General features: G+C 30.9%; 1 protein-coding gene across 1 annotated transcript in view; it reads left to right on the plus strand.

The window, feature by feature from the left end:
* The first annotated feature begins 290 nt into the window (after positions 1–290).
* Positions 291–24,773, plus strand: part of LOC123006137 — a 57,493-nt gene continuing 33,010 nt past the window's right edge. Inside the window, exon 1 of the mRNA XM_044400369.1 lies at positions 291–495. The gene's annotated coding sequence lies outside the window, so the exon portion shown is untranslated. The remainder of the gene's footprint in view (positions 496–24,773) is intronic.

Consider the following 24,773-nt stretch of genomic DNA (forward strand, 5'->3'; position numbering starts at 1 on the left):
TGTAATAATCCTTCTTAAACGTTGTTGGAACTCGTATGAGAAAAATCTAAATGAAGAACAAAAGCTTTTTGAAAAGCCTTTTTCAGGCATTGACTGAAAGAAAACGATTAGTTTTTTTAGTTTTTGGAGAATGATTCACTTTCTTCTCATTCCCGAGCGCATTTCTCACCTCACGCACCTGAAATTTCCCTGAAAAGTGCATCGAAGAGAATTGATTGGGACAGCTTCAGCGGTGGCAGCAGCAGCAGCAGCAGCGGGCAAGCGTGTTTCAGGTGGCCCCAACTCAATCCACTTTGCGGCTTCTTGCGTCCGACACAGTTCTGCTTTGGCCGCGAAACGCGCCGCAACTCTACCACGAATCGACTTCTTCATGTGCATATCGCGCTGTTAAGTGTTTAACTGTCACATTTTGTTGCAACCAGACGGAATTTTCAGTGATTGTGAGGGTGGTTTTTTCAGTGCACGATGCTGGAGAGGAAGAAACCTCACTAAAACGTGAGTGAGTTTTTATAAATAGAGCGATTTTGTAAATATTGGCACTTGTTCAAACGTCACATGTGGATTTTGAAGAGAGAATTTTACGTCGAATCTTGGTTTTGCTCCATTTGCCGACTGGCCTTCATATCGATAATTTTATCAAGTTATTTAAAAAAAAAAATATTTTTTTATTAATTGTCAGTTAATTAAATTGACACCTCGTATTAAGTAATTTCTATAATTTTGCAATTAGTCGTAGACACTCTTGTGTTACCGGTTCCAGAAAGGCGTCTGTTATTATCTTTGAAAAGAATCACACAAAAAAGATAATTTCACGATGATGACTACACTTTATCGGTAATAAAAGATTTAAATTGGTTGAAAAACGCAATAAAACATGACGATTTCTGCAATTTTTACACTGACTAAAATTTCCAAAAATTAAAAATTTTGATGTGTTTTCTTTGAGAAGGTTCCAAATCGGAAAATGTAGCAAAAAATTACAGAAAAAATTTTAATCAGAGAATAAATTTTTACAGTTTGACGTCCGAACTTTAAATTGTTTTATTTTTATTGGACTCAAAATTAGTTTTATATTTCTACACGTGTTTTGTCGAAATATGTTGTTTACGATTTTATTTTTGGCCAAAATAAAAATTCAGGTTTAGGGTGATTCTAAATGATTGTGGTTCTTATTGTCATGTTGGCAACAAATTTGAATTTTAATTTGGCAACCTTGACTGTCAAACGTCACACTTTTAACAGCAACTCATGCGATTAGCCGACACCTGAAATATCCACATATCACGAATTAGAAGGATTATGGAATTCAGTGTTGCCAAAACTTTTTTCTCACAATTATATATTTAAATAAGTATTTGTACAAGTTTCAGAAATATTATCGTATCAACAAGAAATTACGCCTTAGGATTTAGGGATATTTGTGAATAAATTTGGTTAGGTTGGTTTGTGGTGTCAAAAATTTAGTTTAGGTCACCTGTCATAGATAACTCAATTGATAATTGACAGCAGGTTGACAGGAAACGTCAACCGTCAAAAACAAGGGCTAACCAACCCTAGGCATTTAAAATTACTTCTGAAAATTCTAGTTACAAACAACCTAGGTGGTAATTTTTGTTGACAAATTTGTAAAAAAAATAAATGTATTTTTTTTAATCCGATTAGTATTGTTAAAGAAAAAAAAATAAAGTAATTATTTTAAAATATTTTTATTCTTATTTTATTTATAATTATGAAATAATGCCAAGTATTCAATTAAAATGCTGACCAAAACGGTCTGTGACTCGGAAGTTAAGTTGGCAACATTGAGTAATGTAGAGATAGAAGTCACGAGACTTGTCAACTTTAATATCTTCATTGTTACCAACTTTCAATTTCAAAGTTAACGGCTACTTTGATTGGAAATTCATTTCAATGATCACATGGTGTGAAAATTAATAGATTACATATCTCCAGATTATTCAATGTTGCCAACTTAATTCATATATCACTGGCCACTTTGATTAGAAATTTCGGTAATAAAAGTTTTATTTGTTTCTTTTGATAAAGAAAATTAAGAGCTGGAAAATTTGCTTCACCATTTTTTTCCATGAACCACAAATTTGTAAACAATGAATTATAAACATTTAAATCATGAGACTTTGTTTATTGAAAGTCTTTAGTAATTAGTCATTTTTTCTTTTAATGGAGTTTCTTTTAGTCATTTTAATTCGCTAAAATATCAATTTGTTGTGGTTTGACACGCCAGCAGCAAGCGTCAAACTTCTCGAACTCCTCCGGAAGTTGCACAATTAGACACTTTGAAAAGAAGCAACTTGTTCGTGATTTTTCCCCAAAGCAGGAATTCGGTCGGAATGGAAATTCTCGAATCGGTGTCGGCGAAAAGGTCGATGGTCAAATAGATTAAGTAATTGCCGTGTAAATGCCAACGTAATCATCAAATTAAATTCTGAAAGGTGCCTTGCAACGACCGGTAAAGTTTTTAATGGAAAGAATTTCACACCTGTCCCTTGAAGGGTCGCTCGACTTACCTGTTCGAGGGGCTGTTTGTGGGACCCGAACTAAATTCTACGCATACCTAAGCACGCCAAGGCGTTTTATCTGTGTACACAGAATTTTACATCCACCAGTGGCATAGGCATTAATATATTTTGTGTCAAGTTTAATTGCTCGAGATATTTATGTCTCGAACATTATCTCATTTTAATAATAATTAATTTCAGACGTTTCTCATGATGCATTGCGTTTGCTTGCACAAACTTGCGTTTTTCTTCATTTTTTACACATGTGTCTTCGGATTAGTTGACCCAAAATCACTATCGACCTATTTATAGGCTATTACAGATAGTCTTCTTGGAACAACTTGCAATTATCGTTAAATTATTTAAACACAAGTTTATCTGTTTTCCCAATTCATTGACACCAGGACCGGACTGAGACCATCTTGTAAAATGTTTCTTTTCGTTGGGAGACTCACGCAAGTGGACTCAGGTCCGGCAGGTGTCGATGGCAAATTACACTTGTACCACACTTGGAACTTGTCGTTTTCGTTCGCTCTCTAACTATAGTAATTAGCGATCAATCTTTCTTTCGTTTAAAATTAGCCATTTTTAAACCGGTAATAACCTGGAAATGGAAAAAGGAACATCACTGTTTGGAGAAATGCAAGTCGCGTTCCCTTGGGAAAATCGGAAATCAATACACAACTATTTACACGCAAATTACGACTCTACCTGCACATTTTTGAGTTATTTCGGATGGTTTCCCCGAATAACAACAAAGGGAAACGCAAACGGACACAACAATAGGGGCGGATTATCGAGAGCAAATTTGATGTTTTTTTGCTAGAGGAGAAGTTTGAGAACCCGTTTCAATATTAATTTACAGGAGAGCTTCGTGTACGCAGTCACGAAAACTGCTTTTCTCGTTCCGGTCTAGTTTACATTTGTGAATCTTCCAATTGATTTACTTAATTGGATTAGAGTCGATAACGAATAATTAGTCTTGTGTTCTTCTACACCGGGTGATTAATTAAAATTGCATAAATTAGTCGAGAAGAGACCATTCATTTTCTTTTCAAGGTCATGGTTTAGAGTTTTTGCTCATGTAATGCTGATTTACTGAACTAATAAAGTCAATTACTATTTTGAAATATGATAGAAAAGATATAATAATTAAATAGTTGACTGATTGGATAATAATAAATTGAATAGAAAATAAAAAAAGAATAACATTAAAAGTAAGAACCTATTGTTGGAGTATGAAATAAAATCGTTTTATCAACCAAGCAAAATTAATGTGTATTAATAAGTAGGTATCTACAATTTTAAAAGAATTATACAACATCCTGTATTACATTTTTACTAGTCCATTCAACTTAGTGAGGCACTATTAATCTTCATTTTTTTATTTTAAAAGACGAAACTCTGATGAGAGAATTTTTGTCGTTTTTGTCATCATTACTACCACTTACCACTTCATAACTTGGACCTTTTTTTATAACACCCTGTATATTTCAACATAAACAAGAAATAATTTTATGACAGCTTAAAAAAACAATTTGTGATTTTTTTATATTTTTTTAACATCATAATATTATCTGTCCATTTTTTTAAATGTAAACCACGTTTCAGCGACATTTGATCACTCTTTATTATGACTACCTAATATGTTTTTGTATATTTTGGTTTTCAATTTAATTTCGTTTATTTTTTTATCGTTTACTTGTGATTTTTGCATTTAGTGGAAAAAGTGGCTAATTTTGAGTGTGTTTTGAGACTTTGTTTTTTGAATTATGCGATTTTTTTGTCAAAATAACTTACTTAAAAATGTTCTGCCAAAATTTGCTTAAAAGCACTTTAATTGTCGTTTTTTTATGTTTTTTTCTAATTATTTCAAAATAAATCTAGATATGGTATGCACACTAGATCATGTTCGATTTTTCGAAATTAAAAAACAAGCTGGGGCGACAACCCAAAATTTCTCGTTTTTTGATTTGTTTTCTTAAATTTTTTCAAAATAAATTTAGATAGCGACAATCTAGGTCTAGTATATTCTAGATCTAGAATGGTCGATTTCAATCTTATTTTTTTTATTTTAAAAAACGAAACTTTGATGAGATACTTTTTGTCGTTTTTGTCGTCACTTACCACTTACCACTTCATAACTTGGACACTCTGTATATCTCAACAAGAAATAATTTTAGGATAGCTTAAATAACAATTTGTGATTTTTTTATATTTTTTCCAACATCATATTATCTGTGCAATTTTTTTTAAATGTAAACCACGTTTCAGTGACATTTATATACTCTTTATAATGACTAGTATGTTTTTGTATATTTTGATTTTTAATTAAAACTTCGTTTATTTTTTATTGTTTACTTGTGATTTTTGCATTTAGTGCAAAAAGTAGTTAATTTTACTTAATTTTTTCTGTATTTAAAATTTTTGTTTCTTAAGTATTTTTTTTTATAAAAAAATACAAACGCAAGATAATTCAAATTGTGTATTTTTTGCATTTTGAAATTTTTTGTTTAAAATTGAGAGGTACAAATTTTACTTGAAAAGTTTCTTATTCTATGAACAATAACGAGTCAGTGATGCCCCTCATAGTTTGTATCGTCAAAATTCCCTAAATTACATGAAAAACTACTTTTTTTACACGTATTTTGTTAAGGTAATATAAGTGCAACATGAAAATAAACAATACAAAAATTGGATCAAAGTAATTAATTAATAATAAATAAGATTGAGGATGCACTTGAATTGAAACTCTTGTTTCACTGATACTTGCGCATTTAATTAATTTATTATTTCAAGTTTTGCTTGTTCAATAGCAGTTGACTTTACGATTAAAACGTTAATTAATAATAAATTCAACACTGACCAGTCAGTGAGGATATAGAAAACCGCAATTAATTACAACAACCAATTAAAAAATGCGTTGTTATTTGTATTTTTATGATAAAATACAATTATCCGAATGAGTAATAAAAGTCTGATTAATGGTTGCATTTGTAACCACTGTGTAATATAAAAGTTACAAAAGACTTCACAATTTGACCGATCAAAGTGACCTGTGACTTTGTATTAAGTTGGCAACATTGAATAATGTATATTGTCTTGTCAAAAATGTTTTGGCAATTCCTACTAGATTAATTATCATTCAGTGTTGCCAACTTAATTTCGAAGTCGCAGGCCACTTTGGTCAGAAATTCGCCTTTTTCAAAGTGTAAACCTGATTTTTCCGCCCTTGGTCAATTAATATTCCTGTTCGTGACCCCTCGAATTTGCTTATCATTTTCCAGCTCACGTATTTTATTGGAAGCGAACGCAGAAGAAATATACTCCACACGACTCATCCTCACATTCTCGATTGATTGTTGTTATTATTATAACTGAAAAATTCACGTTACAGTTGCATCTAAATTACTTTTCTCTGAAACATCCCATCGCCGAACCATCAATTTCGAGTCGTCATAACAATGAAAGAGATATTCATCGAGGAGCAAGGTTAACGAAAAAAATAAGAAACTGACGGTGTATCTCTCTTTTATTTGATTCGAAATTAATTATCCCACTTGTTTACAATGTTAACATCATTAAATAAGTTTATGGCATAGTTCCATTCAAGATTATGTCTCCTTGTGTTGATGCACACGTCTGCAGGACCGCAATTAGGAGGTGCAAAAAAGTCGCTTCATTAACGAAATGAATGGAATGAGGTGAACCGGAATCGAAAACAAAACTCACTGGATTACGTTCCCTATTTGCATTTGGCTTTATATTTCTCTAAAAAATTGTTTTATTTCATAAATTAAAATAAATTTGGTTACGTGGAAATAAATCATTTTAAGTGTAAAAGAAAATTTAGTTCCAAATGATGGTTTATTTATTCAGTGCTAGCTTTCCATCGACAGAATCTGTCAAAATTAATTAATATTGTGTAGATAATGAATTCGATTTTGGTATGCAACAAAAATAGAATTTTTAATAAATGGTTCAAATTTATCTTTACCACACAGGAAATATACAGGCTGGCCCAATGAAAACAAACTACTCTAATTTAGTTTTTAAGCGGGACATTTTTTGACGCAATTTTAAAAGCACTAACCCCACTTAACTCAAAAATGTCAAATAGTAGTGATATATAAAATGAAAACACTTTTAAAGTGCTTTTTTAAAGCTTTATTTCAAAATAAAATAATTTCTATACATACATAAAATATCGGCAAAAATATTTTTTAGCAGTCAGTATGTACAAAGGAACTTAAGAACTATTGTTTTTTTTTAAGTACATCACCCAATAAAGAAACAAAAATATGTTTGTCGCAGCTCCAAAAATTATAATTATGACAAAATTAGTAAGTGTCTTGTAATTTATTTTAATAGTTTTTATTAGAAGTAATTACTAATTAGAAACATTATCTTTTGCCGATATCTTATGAATAATTAATCTCATTTAACCTTAGAAAAAAGATTCAAAGAACCATTCGAGATAACGGAATTGAGGTGGAAGAAGTTAAAGAGTTAATAGGTGTGCTTTTAAAATTGCGTCAAAAAATGTTTCTTTTAAAAACAAAATTAACCTGATTTGTTTTTTTTTCTCTAGGATACTTCGTTTTTTAGAACAACCTGTATCTCATGAATGGATGGTGTGATTTAATTTTGGTAAAAAGTCTTGAAAAACTTGTTAAAACAGCTTTCATTTGATGTGTCACAAGAGGGGTAGTGCCATTTATATTTTTAAAAGTGGGGGGCGTGGAGGTAGGGGGTGCTTGGGAGTGCTTTAAAAATTACGTCAAAAAATGTCCCCCTCGGAAACAAAATTGACCGGTTTCGGCGTTTTTGCAAAATTTTTTAGTTTCTGAGATATTTGTGATGGCTCGTTTTCATTGGGCCACCCTATATATTGAATGGTTTTTTTTTGCAATGATACTTTATTTATCCTTAGTGTTACATTTTTCAAGAAAAATCATCTTCGTTTTCATGCCCTGCTTCTCGCGGATATAGAAGAAAAGACTTTGATTAATTTGGTCCGGAGTCCGGAACCAAAATAAATTCTAATGTGTAGTAATTAATTGCACATTAATGACAGACTAATATGGTAAAAAATACCGAGGAAATGAGCAATTTCATGATGCATGACGTCCAACATACAAATTACAACACAATCTTATAAAAAAATAGCGATTTTCTTGTTGCAGTCAACCAGTCCGGAAAAATTCCTTGCGTAATTGTTTTTGTCTATTCGGCAATTTTCAAAGATGTGCACACAATTGCGAACTTAATTAGACCAAATTGGTGAAGGGAATGGCGTCATCCAGGCCCGGACTGGATAATAAAAAAAGAAAAAACATTTTATTTGTGTTTTCTCCACTTTTATTGTATTTAGATTGTTCCATCTGCGTCTGCTGATTTGTTTTGATCATTCCGACCATTTGAGCCCATTTCCGGCTGCTTCAATTACGGAATTGGCCATAAATCGCCCATTATCTATTTAGGAAATGATCTCTTTTGAGGAATCAAAGGTCGCTAATAGCACAGATTAAGCAATATCGACAGATGTTTATCATAAAAGGCGGTTACCACTCAAAAATAAAGAACACGAGAACCACCTTACACAACCGATCTAATGCCAGTGAACTTCCTATGGTCTTAAACCGACCATAATCCAAGATAAAATGATAATTACTCGAGCGAATTAATAATTCCATATCGTGCGCTTGTTTTCATTTACGAAAATAGGGAAGCAATAGATTTAATTCTACGTTAGGAGACAGGTTCAATGATCCTTTAAAGACAAAACGATTCTTGGATTAATCGGAGATAAGTCTAATCGGCACGCCTTATACCAGGTGAACCAACTTCCATCCGCAATCTCTTAACACCTCTCATAACTGGGAAATTGAAAGAATAAATTATATTGGCCCATAAAATTTAATCATTTGTCTTCAGAAAATAATAATTAATAAAAATTATAGTGCAAAAATTGAAATTTTGCTTTGTTTTTGAGTTGTGCTATTTTTTTGACGAAATAACAACTTACCTAAAAAAATTAGGTAGTTATAAGAAAGGTTCTACCAAACTTCCACACTCAATCTAGTATGATCGATTTTTCAAAATTTTCAAAAAAAAAGATGAAGCGACAACCCAAAATTTCTCGTTTGTTTGATTTGTTTTCTCGGATTTTTAAAACATAAATCCAGATAATAGCGGCAACCGGAAATTTGTGGTTTTTTATTTGTTTTCTTATTTTTTTTTTAATAAATTCAGTTAGATCTAAATTTTTTTCGATTATTTCAAAATTAAAAAAATAATTTAAAATTGGCGTTTATTTGATTTGTTTTCTCAAATTTTTTTCAGAATAAATTTAGATCAAGATATAGCCGGTATGTTTGAGAGACAACTCGATATTTGTCGTTTTTTTGTTTTCTAGAATTCTTCTAGTAGGAGAATCTAGTAGTTGTATATATTCTAGATCTAGTATGTTCGATTTTTTTTAATTTTCAAAATATAAATGGGAATAATACCTAAAAGTATACATTCTAGATTTAGTTTACAAAAGAAAAGATTGAGCGAGCGTTAATTCAAAATTTTTCGTTTTTCAAAATAAATTTATAAATAGTATCTACAACCCAAAATTTGGCGTTTTTTGATGTTTTTTCGAATTTATTAAAAATAAATCTGGACCTAAATTTAGTAGGTCTTAAACTGTTGCCCAACGACAACTCGAAATTTATCGTTTTTCAGTTTTCTCGAGTTTTTTTTTTAATAAATCTAAATCTTGTATACATTCTAGATTAGTAGGTGGCTTTTGATATTAAAAAAAAATCAAGCCACAACTCTAAATTTGGCATTTTTTTATTTTCTCGAATTATTTTAAAATAAATTAAGATTTAGATAAATAATCTACAAACCCAACAAATCCGAAAATATTATTTCAAAATAAATCTAGATATGCTACATACTAAGTCTAGTAGGTTCGGTTATTCAAAATTTAAAAAGATGGAGCGACAACTCAAAATTTCTCGTTTTGTATTTGTTTTTTTGGAATACTTTTAAAATAAATCTAGATTTAGATTTAGTATGTCTTAAACATACTGTCGCCCAACGACAACTAGAAATTTTTCTAGTACCTAGTATGTTTTTCAAAATTAAAAAAAAAATAAGTAACAACCCGAATTTTGCCGTTTTTTTTGTTCTTCAGAATTATTTTAAAATAAATCTAGATCTAGTATGTTCGATTTTTTCAAAATTTTGAAGAATGACAAACTCAAAATGTTGCGTTTTTTATTTGTTTTCTCAAATTATTCAAAATAAATCTATACAGGGTGCGCCAGAACTCGCGCCCCAGAGAAAAATTTTAAAATTTTATCTATAAAAATTTTGAAGTTATGCACTTTGACTCTATTTCTGTTGCATAAATTGTTTTCCAAGTTTCTTTGCTATTGGCTAGGAAACAAGGAAGTTGTATCCTAAATTGTAACTCTGTTCAATGTTATTTGTGGCTTTTATTGGCAAAATTTTTGTCCCTTTACTAAATAATTGTAAAAAAACATATACAAGATCATCAGTATCCTTAAATAGATATAAAAAATTGTCAAATGTCAAAAATAAATGTCAAAATTTTTTGACAGATAGAATTTTTTAAACATTTTTTTCATGTTCCTGGTATCTTACCTTACTTGAAAAGTTTCTCTGGGGCGCGAGTTCTAGGGCACCCTGTATAAATAGTAGCCACAACCAGAAATTTGTCGTTTTTTATTTGTTTAACTAATCACTAATTAGTGAAAAAAAAAATAAAAAGTTACATCGATTTTTTTTTAGTAAATTTAGAACTAGTACACATTCTAGATCTATTATGTTAGATTTTTCAAAATTTAAAAAAAAAATCACGAACGACAACCCGTTTGTCATTTTTTTGATTTGTTTTCTGGAATTTTTTTCAAAATAAATCTAGATTTGGATTTAGTATTTAGTATTTAGTCTCAAACATACTCTGGCCCAACTTCAGTTTTTGTCGAGTTCTAGTATGTTTTTTTCCAAAAAAAATCAAGTGACAACCTGAAATTTGTCTTTTTTTATTAGTTTTCTAAAATTTCAATTTTTGGCAGTATGGTGTATTTGGTGGGTTTTCTCATCACTGTGTATATTTCGTGTTGTCAGTGTGCAACACCAAGTGGTAAGTTAGTATGGGTAAGTTAGCGTTCCGGTTTCCGGGAGTGAAAAAAATCGAACAAATGCCCATTTGAGTGCACGTCCAGATACTCAACAAAGGCATTTCCCAACATACAATAGAACAATCTAGGTGCAGTGCACCTTTATCTCAGTAAAGTGTACGATTCGGAATCACGTTCTGAACACACGCCCAAAACATTTAACTGCTTTTCCAATTACCAACTTTATACCTAGAGCTCTAAGTAACGTCTTGTTGCGCACACTTGAGTTTCTTAGTTTTAATTAAGTATGTACACCTTAATTAAAGCGGGTGTACTGGAGAAATTTCCATGAGAACACGGCGACCGAGCTAATCCAAACCATTAAAAATTCGCATTCCATCAATATGATGGTTATTATGTAATGAGATGGGGATTTTTACGATTTTTCATTTTGTTATCACACACCGTGACGAATTTGAAATTCAAAACGACCTTCGATATGGTTTTTAAACAAATATGTTTATCGCATTACTTGCACGTGTTTGCAATTTTAATAGTAAGCACTCAAAAATGCACCAAGAAGAAAACGAAAACTGGACAAAAGAATTACTCATGTTACAAAAAAATTTGGTAATAGTGATTTATCTTGGGAAAAATTCACATGGCACCAGATCTGCCAACTGAACAATCACTAGTGCAACAATATGAGAAAAACGCTTTTGCTTTTTTTGACCATTAACATAGATCCATCTGCTTTTACCTTGATTTTCGCTTAGCAAACGATGTTATGGGCTGTCGAGCGTGCAAAATAGGCCCAATGTGAAAATTTGGTAATTTATACGATTAATTAGTTTAATTCAATTTTGCATAAATGCGATTTTTACCAAAAATGATAGAAAGTTAAAATGAAACCAGGGCTCCATGAATTTAAATTTTTGTCACATTGCAATGTGATTGCATTAAGGTTGTGACATATTTTAATAATTATGTGTTTTACTCGAATAAGAATGATTTCAGATTACTTAATCGGAGGAATGTTGTTTATAAATATAGAGAAGACTGATAGCATAGACATTTACAAATTTTGCTAATTCAGTCTTGCAAACCATGACCTGTTTTCTGTTCTCCTTTTGATTTTTTAATTTTATTACAATATTTTTTACAATAAAAATTTACTAAACTTTATTTATTTTAAGAAAAATTAAATAATAGTTAACTAATGAAAAAGGAAAGTTAACGAGGAATTTTTTGGTTTTCACTAGTTTTATTTTTGTACTTTGTTTATTTTTTTTCGCTTTTATTTAATGTTGCCTCTAATTTTTTTTCCTATTTTATTCCTCTTGCTAAATTTATAAAACAGAATAATACGATCTACGTTACCATGTAATAAATAAAAGAAAATTAATAGTCTAATAAGATTTTAATGAAATACAGGGTCTCATTTAAAAAATGTGAAAAAGTAAAGACTTAAGATGTAAATAGAGTTAAAAGTGAACAAAATTAATAAGAGTTTGTAATAACTCAGGTAAGTAATTAATTATTGTAGGTAATAATGAATTAACAAAAATAGTAGTTGAGAATTATGACATGTTACGTCTGAGGTAACAAGTCTTTATATTTTTCACCGTTGTATTTCTGGGTAATAAATGTGCTAGTGTTCAAAAAAATTTGGTGTGAACGTCACACGACTTTCCTTATCCTACTTATTTGGAAAAAAGTGCGTTAGTGCCAACTGTCGGATTACACGCGAAATAGATCATAGTTGTCGCGGGTTCGAGTCTGGGGTGCAGTTTTTTTTTAGTTTGGTACCCATTATTATTATTTTACAGTTTAATAAGGTATATTTCATGATTCTAAATAATTTGTATCCCCATGAATTTATTATATCTTCAACCGTATAATTTTGCGGCCGCTTTACGGCCGACTTTTGGTCTTTGCGGCCGAACGGTGCTACCGATTTTTACCAATTGTTTCATACTGCGTCCCCTTCCTACAAGTAACTCACATACCAAATTTCAAGTTTTTAGCTCTTATCGTTCTCGATATATACTGGCCTAATTGCTCAAACCTACTTCTTTGGTATCTTGAAGCTATAATTCGTCCAGAAATATAAAAATCATGGTAGGTCAAATTTCAGCCGATTACAATACTTTCGTTATAGGATAAGGAAAGTAAAAATGTTATACCGGGTGTCCCAGGCAGGCTTGGATATAGGAGATTAACATGGGAATTTAGTTTTTATTTTTTTCCGGCTGCAGGAGTAACAAAAATTAAAATCTGATTAATGGAGCTTGTAGTGCTCGAAAAGGACAATCTTATCGACATTTTCGTCGATTCTCCAATTAACTCCATTTCGGCGAAAACGGCTCTTGAAAAATTGAAATTTGAATTTGCCAGGTTAGCGTTACTAAGAAACGAACTATCAAGTCATTGTTGCTTAAGGAGAATTTGTCACAATTTGCCTTGATAGTTCGTTTCTTAGTGACCCGGCAAATTCAAATTTCGATTTTTCGACGGTCGTTTTCACCCATATGGAGTTAATTGGAGAATCGATAAAAATATCGATAAGATAGCCCTCTTCAAGCACTACAAACTCCATCAGTCAGATTTTGATTTCTGTTACTCCTGCACCCGGAAAAAAATTAAAACTAATTTTCCGTGTTAATTTCCTATATTCAAGCCTGCCTGGGACACCCGGTATAAACCACGTTCCCTTAGATACATAAGGTGAAAAATGGTATATAGCTTAATATATAAATTTTTCAATTTATATACTTGATCTGTCAAAATTAACCTCAAAATTTTCAATAAATTCACGTTTTTTATGAAATTTCGCTGACGATCATGAAAAATGTTGTTCGATACACGTGCGCTGTTTTATTTTTCAGGTCTTCGACCTCCACTGCAGCACTCAGCTTCGCTTCGTGCCGCAAAATTCGGTCTCAGACCTGAAAAATAATTTGACAACGCTCTTGTATCGAAAATAACTATTTCTCTACTTTGTGATATAATATACTATTTTTGAGTTCAAATTTTTAGAACACGAAACTTATATTGTACAATTTTTTAATAGACCTTGTAATTGAATTGTTGACTACTTTTACCTATTATTATTATCACTAAAATAACGGTTTTAATGTGGCGAGGTTTTAGATAAAATTAGGTTATGTATTAGCACGTGTTCATTTTTTCTCTTTGCGGTTAAGATTAGGAAATACAGTGCAACCTCGATAATCCGAATCATTGAAAAAACACAGAAAAATGATATTCTAAAGTGATAAAAATATAATTTTGCCATGTTTTACTCATTTCGTGTAATAACATTACCCAACAATTTTGTTTTAATGTGATTGATCTATTGACACGTGTATCAGGGTACATACATTAACATCCCTAATTCCGATTTTGATAAGAAAAATTCTCCATCACTTACAGATTTTAAGTTACAGGAAAATAGTTTTCTCAAATTTTATCGTAAAAATTGTTCAATTCAAATAGAAATTAATTAACCCATTAACGCCCAAATAATTTTTTTATGGAATTTTTCGATAAAATTTACAACATGTGTTATTTTGTTCACAAAGAGTGTAGTTCTAAAGAAAAAAAAATTTTTTAGGGAACAGTTTTGTCACAAACGGCTGTCCTCTAAATAGGACGCTGGGCAGATGAGTGTATAAAAGTAACACAAATTTGTTACCGAAATAAAAACGGTAAAATCGTGTTAATTTATTTTTTTAAGTAAATATTCCAATTAAAAAATATGTTTTCATTGTTTTTTAAATTTTTTATGACTTTCTGYTGTTTTSYCCGCCTTTACCATCTTGCAAACAACTCTGGTTCCWAATGGTTTTCTTGTATTCTCTGCCGAGTCTTGGTCAGAATCCAAAAGAAAAATTGTATCAAAATCTTTGCCACACACTGCTCAGAATTTATAACTAAACCTTATCAGTTTCGCTCTACTAAATTTTATTAGGACGTCTTCAGTTTTAGAAATGTCAAAAATTTTCTCAAATATTTAGATTGAAAAAAATTACACGTGTTTTTTTTTATCGCATAAAAGTTTGCGTTCTATGTTATGTAATTCCTGATGGTCTACAACTGTACCAAGGAGTAGTTTTCTTACTCCGTTTTTTTTGTTGAAAAAAGAAATTTATGCTTTGGTTAAAAATGTAGAAAGGCCAGGAACTAATGTAACTGTCTTCATCTCATCTTGGTGGCCAGAATCAGTTACGAGATCCAAAAGGTCTTGATTTGTTTCGACTGCAAGCCGTTCTGCTGAATCGTTGGCGTCATATTCTACAATTTTTCTCCTTTTGTATCTTCTCCGTCAGGGAGACATTCGACCTCAGGAGGCAAAACTACAATTTTCGCTTTGAATTCTTTGGAATATAGTTATTTTACAGTTTCTTCAAATGTTATAAAAGGTTTTTTTAACATTTTTGTGAAAAAGCAGTAAAAATAAGTTTTTGAAGAAATATTGCGTTTTCGTACCTTTAACGCCCAGCGTCCTATTCAGAGGACACCGGAATTTAAAGGCACTTTGCAAAAAACACCAATTATTTTCAGTTCAAGTTTTGAATGCAATCAACACATACACTTATATTATTCACCAAAATGACAAAAAAAAATATTTACCTTTCATGATATAATAATATTGGTTCAAACTATGAAACATTGCATGCTAATAAAAAAAATACAATATTTAGGAATTTGTAATGTGCATCCAATGCTTGTTTGCGACAAACTGAGCGAAAAAAACAAGGGTTTATTATGTCTATTTTTAGGCGGGATAAGAGTAAGTAGTTTAATTTACCCTCAAATGGTTGAAAAAAAATCTTAGAAATCTGTCCTCTAAATAGGACGCTGGGCGTTAATGGGTTAAATAGACGACGAAAGAAATTAATTTATTCACTAAACAAGAACAATGTTGGAAGATGTATAAGATTCTAACATAAATATGTTGTAGATGAGTTTTTGCAAAAGCTGACTTTCTTTTGTAGGGTGTTTTAACTTCCCTTATCAGGAACTAGCTGTAATCCCCCATCATAGCTGGATCCCATCTCCCTTGTTACCTCTTTTCCATCGTCAATATATCCTGGTGGAACCTTTACCCTTGCTCGTCACTAACAGCACCCAAATTTGGGAGAAAAAATTTAAAAATTAAATGAGAATGAAGAAAATGAATTTTAAGTGTTTCGTTTTTCGGCGATTTTGTCGAACATACTTACATATGTTATCTTAAAATGCCTAATTTTATGCTATGAAATTTTCTCTATTATTTTTGAGTTTAGCATATAGAATTGAACAAAAAATAACTGTTTTCTTCTCAGTCACAAAATGCTTGTTGGCTAGTGTAATTGTTGGGATTAAGAAGTTGTACTCTAATTCCAAGAGGTGAATTTTACATAAATTGCAAAAACTTCACTTTTGAGGATTTGTGTGTTGTGTTGTTGAGTCCCGCAGATGTTTTCTTTTTGTGTTTTAGTAAAAAGTAAAATCGTAGAATCAGCTTCGCTCCTGATGCGCTCTTTCATCGTTAAACTCGTAATAAAACAGTCTTTCATCGTCCGTTCGGTCAGTGGAGCTTTGATCCGGTCTAGCAAACATGTCTTCTTGATGATGATGAAACGAAAAAGGGATCCGTTGTGCGAATGCGGCATGTGGTTAATGTGTACGGTGTAAAGGCGCCACTTTTATTGGTTCATTTCTGTTTCAATTACCATGAACTCGATATTTTTCTTTAGCACTTTGCTCGTATCATTATTTCGAGAATAAATATGGCAACTAATAATAGATGTTTCAGTCATTGTGTCCGCGAATGCAAAACGACCAAATCAAAAATAAACACACGTCAAGTCCTTAATAAAACTAAGAAAAAGCGTCGAATTTTTCCACAGCACTCAATACACTGAGTCATTATACTTATCAGCAACAGTCACGTCAATTCAACAGGTGAAAACTTATTATCCTTTTTTGTGTGTGCAAGAACCTGTAATGTGTACCATGATTTTTTTTCACAACATATACTCCTCGTTCGGATTATCTAACGTCGTGACTGTGCTATCTCCACCATTATTTGGCATTATCTGACTGGTGTGTGTCTTTCATTCTTAGTTTTATTTTCGTTGGGTTTCTCCTCATGTGACTTTGGCATACATGCAAACATCAACATTAATAACCTTTGAGTATGTGCGGAATAAATTATCTAGCTAATTACACTCTTGCTATCGCGACTTGTGTGGAAATTGAAAGTTGCAGAGATGCGTGTGTGGGATTCGCATCCACACGCTGAAAATAATGCTTTTTCTTTATTTTCATTTATGCAGTCTACTGGTGAAAAACCAAAACTAGAGAAAAATTGTTTTAATTCTTATAACTGAATACATACAGGTGCGCTAGAACTCGCATATCAGAAAAAAATGTCGTAAGTTATGAGTAATAAGGCTCTGATTATATGCATAATGCATATTTGTTATTAGGAGGTATTTCAACCAAATTATAAGTTTTCTATGCATATCTAATGTTTTTTGATTAATGTAAGACACATAAAAAATGCATATCTTGCATAGGTATTTTAGCAACTTGGTGCATGTTTTAGGAAATATTGCATATTTGTTCATATTTTTTTTAGATCACAAATTTCCGATTAAAAATTTCAGTTCAAGTTAGAATTAAGTTGTGCATATTTTAAGAAAAATGATCCAATTACAAAATATGTTAAAGAGAAAACAACAGGTAATTCGTAAGCCGGACTCAAAGACTTATTACCTATACTGGTGAGTATTTCTTTTTTAAATTTGTTTTATACAGGGTGAATATAAAGTAAATATGGAAACAAGCATATTTGGCATATTTCGGAGCATATTTCTTAATATCGTGCATATAATCCGAGCCTTAGTCATAAGATAACAGGAACCAGGAACATGAAAAAATGTAAAAAAAATTATCTATAAAAGTTTCCAAGATATGAGAGTTTAAATTTTGCATTTTGACTCTATTTATTTCTGTTATAAAAATATATTTTTTTAAGTTAGTTTGTTAGGAGAGGAAATAAGGACGCTGTGTCCTAAATTGCAGTTGCTTAATGTTATTTGTGGCTTTTATTGGCAAAATTTTTCTACCTTTACTAAATAACACTTTTGTGCAAAAAAAACCTAAGAATTTCGTAACTGCTAGAAATTTTTTGAAGAGTGTTGTTCAAAGATTTCTTACCAATAATGGAAATGAAAATTATTTTATATTTTTTTAAAAACTATTGGAAATTCGAAATTGCCTGGCGAATGTCTCTAAAATGTATTTTCCGATTCGATTTTTTTCTACAAAACTTAAGGACTATAAAGTGATAAACAAGAGCATTTTCATCAAGATATCAGTGCCATGGAAAAAGGTATCAAGAAATATATGGGATTCGACAATGATGGGGTTTTTACTTTACTCCTCATAAAAGACAAAAACAAAAATCTTGAATATTTTTTTGTTAAATTTGTGTTCGATCCACATATTATCTAGTGTTTCATTTTGTGTAGTTTAAAATTAGAAATGGTTTAATGCATTTTTTAGTTCAATCTATATCGTGAATATGAGTGTGTGTGACCACTCTTTAAATATGAAAACAAAAACAACAAAAAACTTTACGTGATGGAGAATTTTGTTGATTATTTTTAGATTTTCTGAACAAAATTACATGGGATCCAGGTATTTTTTTCAATATTAGAAAAAAAAAATTGAAAAAATGTCGCCTAGTGTAATTATAAAAAAACATATACAAGGTCATCAATATCATTAAATAGACTTAAAAAAATGTTAAATATCAAACAATAAATCTCAAATTTATTTGACATACAATTTTTCAAACATTTTCCCCATGTTCCCATGTTCTCAGGGGCGCGAGTTCTGACGTACCTTGTATAAAGGTTATATAATCGCAACATAAGCGAGTTATTAAGCCGATTGTATAACCGAAATATAACCACGACAACCTATATATAACATTTTCCTTTGAACCTAACTTAAGTTAACTACAAAAGGCGTTACATTTTTGAGCCAACGGTTGATATACGAGTATAACTGTTATGTTATAACTGTGATACTAGGACATGAACAATATAGGGTGATCCACTATTTCAGAACCGTAATTTACATTTTTTATATTCTCGTTTGCCTTACTGTAAATTTTCTGTTAAAAATGGCATAAAACCGATTTCTGTACAGTTTTCTCAAATAAGGAAAAATACAAAATAATAGTCCATGAAAAAATAAAAAAGTAATAAAAATAAAAATAAATCAAACAAGGAAGGTAAATTTTTGCTACGAAACCCACTTTGAATTTGAAAAATTTTCACAATCAAAGCATTATTAAAAAAAAGATTTCATGAATTTAATTATGTTTAATGAGTGAAGAAAATTCACATAACGCTTGACTGATTTATGCAAAGTATTGTTTTTTATCAATAGAAAATGAAATTTTGGAAGCAGTAACCAAAACAGAATAATTTTATTAATTCATCAAAAATTTGCATAATAATAACAGTTTGCACACATCTCCAGACGCATTTTCCCGTCAATAGCTCTCGCTGGGTAGTCACCTAGTCCATTTATCTATTAAAAAATCCATGTGTGGAATTTTCGCCATAAAATTTACGACTCGTCCCGTTAAAAGCACGTTAAACATTTTTGCTTTTACGAATTGTTGTCAAGTCGCATTACTTGCGCACCTAAAGCGTGAATAATTATCACCATCGAGGAATAATTGTCAGTAATAACCTTGCTCTCATAACAGGTGAATTAATAAAATCGTAATTAATCCCCGTCAATGAAGCGATGAAAAAATGCCACTTTTTAATGTTGTTTAAACGATTAATTATGCTGAAAGTGAATGTATTTCCACAATCACCGGTTTTATGATATTTATCCATTTTCTACAAGTATCATAATTACTGGGAGAATCTTTGCGGAATTTCTCTCAACATCTGTTTGACGAAAATTCAACCATGATTGGCGTATCAATTTACATTAAATTAGTGCTGCAAGAACTGAGACGGCTTTATCTTGCCATAATGCGATTGTGGCACGATCTAATTTGAATCGAGTTCCTGAAGCTACACACTTTTAATCGCATTATGCTGAAAATATTGCCGTTTAAAGCCGGGCGCTGTTGTAGGTTAATAGCAGCTTATTTCGGCGGTGCTCCACTTTGCAATTATTATCATTTCATCAATAACTATTTCTTAGTTACGTTATAATTGCTGTTCTAGTCGTATCTTGTAAAGATCTCTGCTGAAGAATGCTGAAAAAGGTTCTTTATGGCCGAAGATGCATCAGAAGTTGACAACAGGACGTATCCTGTTTGGTCGGGAAGACACTACTAGCATAGTAATGACTCGTGATAAACTAATGCATTTTTAATAATCGAAAGTCTTTGATGCTTCTAAAATAAAATTGTTTAAAAGTTTATACATATTTGAAAGGATTGATGCAAAATTAATTCCGCTCCAATTCCACAAAATTCTGTCTTTGGATTTTATAGGCGAAAGTATTATTGTTTCCTGTAATTATTATCGAAACAAATAAAATTCTTTCGATTCTTATGAAACAAAATGTGCACACAAGAAACAAAGTACGTAATCAATTATAAATGTTACTTTCCATTCAAAGTAAAATTTTTAACGTAAAATATTTTTAAAACTTAAAATAAGCAAATCTTGAATCGAATTGAATTTTTTAATACAGCTTTAAATTGAAGTTTTTTCATTTATAATATGAAAATTTTCGGTTTCAATATGCAAATCAAGTGTCTCGTTTAGATTCTAGGAATTTCTTGTATTAAAATTTCTGCAGATTGGTTTTGCGTGGCCAATTTAACCGCTTTGTGTTGAAATTGTTTATTAAAATCGTTTTTTTTTAGATGTAAATTAAAAATTTTAGTCACTTTCCAGTTTTGGTTTACAATTAATATAAAAACTGTGGCCGAATTTGCATTGATCACTTATAATGACCAAATTAAATAATAATTTACTTGGTATCAATTTTTAAAAAATGTTGCAAAGAAGCAATTAATACCGAAAAATAATTGAAATTAACACAAAACAATAAATTATGGTGTCAGTATTGGATTAGGGTCTAAAAATTGTTTTTTTTTTCATGTCAATATTTTGCTCCATATACCAGGTGAATAAAAAGTATGGAACGAAACGTTTTTGGCTTAAACTATTTATTTTTTGAAAAAAGTAATTGAAGAATAATAAAGTGATGTTTTATCAAGAATAAAATTTTTCGAATTTTTCTTTTGTTTTTGAGTTCTACAAAATTTTTAATTTTGCAAAATGGCAACCCACTAAAAAACCATTTTTCTCAAGAAGGTTAGGTTTGCATAAATTCTAATTTTGAATTGCATAACTCAAAAACTAAACAAAATTTCGTTCTGAAAACATGATCACATTTTTTATATTAAAAAACGCTTGGTGCCATACTTTATATTCACCCTGTATTTAAACTGTTATACAGTTACATTGGTAAGAACTTTTATTTTGTGTTCTAGAATAAAATTGTTATAATTACACTAGCTTACAAATAATAACTAATTTAATATACCTTATATCTTTACTTACACTCTTATTTTTATGTTTATTTACCATCTATCAACAAGAGTTAATTACTTCACAGTTTTTTTGCTACAAAACATCATTTTCTTGCTTTATGCACCAATCCTTCCGATTTAAAACTCAAATTTTTATAAAATTACACACGTCAACACATATTTTGACTTTGATAATATAGTATGAAATTTTGATAGATTTATCGATAAGTTAGACAAAAAAAAATATATATGGCCTGAAAAAGTTTGCTTTTGAATCCAGGAGAACGGTTGATCAATATTTTAGAAAATTCATAGTTTAAATTTTTATTTGTAAAAAATCAGCTTAATATCATATTAAATTACAATACAAAATAGTAGAAAAAAGTTTATAAGTGAACCCTATATCTTTTTCTTTCATGTTAAGTACTTTGTCTCACTAAACTCCAAATGTAGTCCCCCATCATATTTTCGTTGTATTGGCCCTGATAACGGTGTTCGAAGTCCATGATGTCTTGATGAAAATGTTCTTCTTGTTGTTGAATTTATCTTAATGAGCATATGTACTTTTAGAGACATTCTGCAGCCCATAGTTTTAAAGTCTTCTAACATCAACTAGCTCTCGGTAATTTTCAACTTTGTTATTCCCTAAAAATCCAAAAACTACTCCTTTAAAACTGTTCCAACTCTTTTGTTGAGCATTGGTAAGTAATTTTGGAAATTCTTCACTGGCAAAAAGTTTTTTTTATTTGTGGATCAACAAAAATTCTAGCTTTAACCTTTGCTTCTGACAACTTTGGAAAAAAGTTTTTTACAAATGTAAAAGTTTCAGATCTTTCATCTAGTTTTTTTACGAATTGTTTCATAAGGCCTAACTTGATGTGTAAAGGCAGCATTAATACATTTTCAGGTTCAGCAATAGGTTCACATTTAACGTTTAGTTTTCCAATACAAAATTCAGTTCTTAGTGGCCACGATTGTTGAATATAGTGTTGAGCAGGATATTTTGTGTATCCATCCTGTAGTCCCATTAAAAATACTTCTTTAAATATGATTACTCAAGAAATAGGGTTTATTATTATAAATAACTACCACAAAAGCAAACTTTTTAAGGAATATGAGTATCTTTTCTTTATTTTAAAGCATAGTGAATGGAAAAATCACAAAATAAATTTTAAGACAAAGATAGTTTTTTTATGTAGAGTTGTGTTATTACCAGATGGGCATAAATAGGTCTTTTAAAATACATTTTTTTTGCATTTGGATCTCTTTCCTAAAAACTTAGGCACCATTTAGGCGTTTTCATCAAGATCTGAAGGTTTTCGAAGGCCGGAACAAAAGTTTTTGAGATGAAAATATGTTACTTTTTGATTGTTATAAGCGAAACTGATCCAAAAAACTATAAAAAACTAAGTGGAATAACTCATTTTTAATTTGTTGTTTGGCGGTTCTTGTATTTTTGTTAATTACATATTTCTTAAACGTGACGTGGTGGATTTTTTCAATATTTCTTTTTTTAATTCAGTGAAATTATAACTTTCAGCTAAGATAAATTGTGTAAACTAGTGTCATTTTTATAACAGTCCTGATTTTGAATTTTCTGAAGTTGCATTTTTCTCATCTCAAATATTTTTAAGATATTTAAGAGAATTTTAAATTTAGATAAATCTCTCAATGAATGAATTGATTGTAAATGAAACTAGTCAAATGATACGAATCAGTGTTTAATCATCTTTATTTATAAAGTATTATCATAAAAACACTGTGTTGCAAATTGCTGTACAATTCTAATGTAAGCATAAATCGATGTGAGGAAAGCCATTTGAAGATTAAATTGGTTCAGTACAAAGATAATCTGAGGGATGTTCGCATATTAAAGGATTAAATTGGATCCGTCGCTTATTCACGGACCAATAGACCCTTTGGCATATTGTCGTGGGATAACGGTTAATTTTCGCAACACCATATGGAAGATGGACAAAACGAGAATTTCTCATTTTCATTATTTCCAAGCAATCATGAGTGATCCAAGTTTGAGCGTTTGACATTGTCCCCATTCCCCGTTTGTGTACAAGCCGTCAAGTCGCTGTAACTATTGATTTGTTGTCGATGGATGAAGCCTGAGGTCAAGACAACTCGTCCAAATGACCTGCATTTTCGCATCGTCAATATTTAACTTGCTTTTTGTCGAGCGAGTTTGTCGCAGTCGTAAACATGGCGATTTTTTCCGAATTATCGTCCATGGAAACATAAATTATTTCTTTAATAACAACGACTGTATTAAAATATCTCAAACGCACGGCGAGTTTATAGCCTAATACAAGTGGAAACTATTTAAATGCCCATAAACCGGCTGCCTGGCCTGCGCAAGATTCGGATGATGAATTTTTATTATCCTGTTGGAGGATACTCAACGACGGCTCGTTCGAAGACAATTTTACCTAATAAACACTTGACATAGTGGACCGATTGTGTAATCTGCATAAGCAGGAAGAACGGCGATACTTTGTTCCAGATGCCAGAAGGCGAATTTATTAGTATTCCACTTACAAACTGCGAATTAATCAAAAAGGAACAACTTGTAAAAACCGAACCGACCTCTTCGGGAAAGAGAAGAAAAAGTGGACTTGCTTTCGAGAAACTCTCCACCAATAATAAGTGGTACTTTGCACATTTTCGACAAATAAAAAGAATCGCCAAAAAAGATTTTTTCTACAATCGACATATAAAGGTAATACAAATTTGTTAACAAGAAATTACCACCTAGGATTTAAACTTTTAGGAAGATTACGTTTTTCTTGTTGTTTGTAATTAGAAATTTTATAAGTAATTTTGAATGTCTAGGGTTGGTTACCCCTTGTTGCTGACAGTTGACGTTTCTTGTAAACCTGCCGTCAACAATCAATTAAATTATCCATTCAAGCTGACAGGTGACTTAACCTAAATTTTGATACGAGTTACGATATCTTTTGTTTTTCACCAGAAAGTAACCTAACCAAATTTATGGCAACCTATTCATGAATATCCCTAGATCTTAGGGAGTAATTTCTTGTTGATTCGACAATATTTAGATTGTTGTTATAATTTCGAAGTGGCATGCATACTTTTAGGCTCCAGTGTAACGTCATTAAAAAAAAAACCGAGCAAATATTTTTTATAATTATTTATAATTATTATAAATATTGAAAGTACAATTATGAATATTAGAAATCTGAACATTGGATGAGGCTATTATGACGTAGAAGACGTAGAAGAAATTGGCAAACACAAGGCTGTGTGTTCTAAATCTTCGAAGCTTGAGAAAAATAGGCCAAAACAATGTTTTCCCTGATGGTAACCACTTTTTTTTCTCTTGCACCAAATTTCAAATTTGTCGTAAGTTGATACACAGATTTTGATCTCTCTGGTATAAGGGTATTCATAACGGCTTCTGCTATCAGAAATTATCGGAATCACTAATTTTTTCAAATTATGTGGACAAACTTTCCGATACTTTTTCCCAAATTATTGTTTGTAAACAACAACTCGGCAACAAGGTCG

The sequence above is a fragment of the Tribolium madens genome, unplaced genomic scaffold, assembly GCF_015345945.1.
Source record: "Tribolium madens isolate multiple individuals breed KSU strain unplaced genomic scaffold, Tmad_KSU_1.1 Scaffold_11;HRSCAF=98;Tcas5.2_LG3b, whole genome shotgun sequence".
NCBI classification, from domain to species: Eukaryota; Metazoa; Arthropoda; class Insecta; order Coleoptera; family Tenebrionidae; genus Tribolium; species Tribolium madens.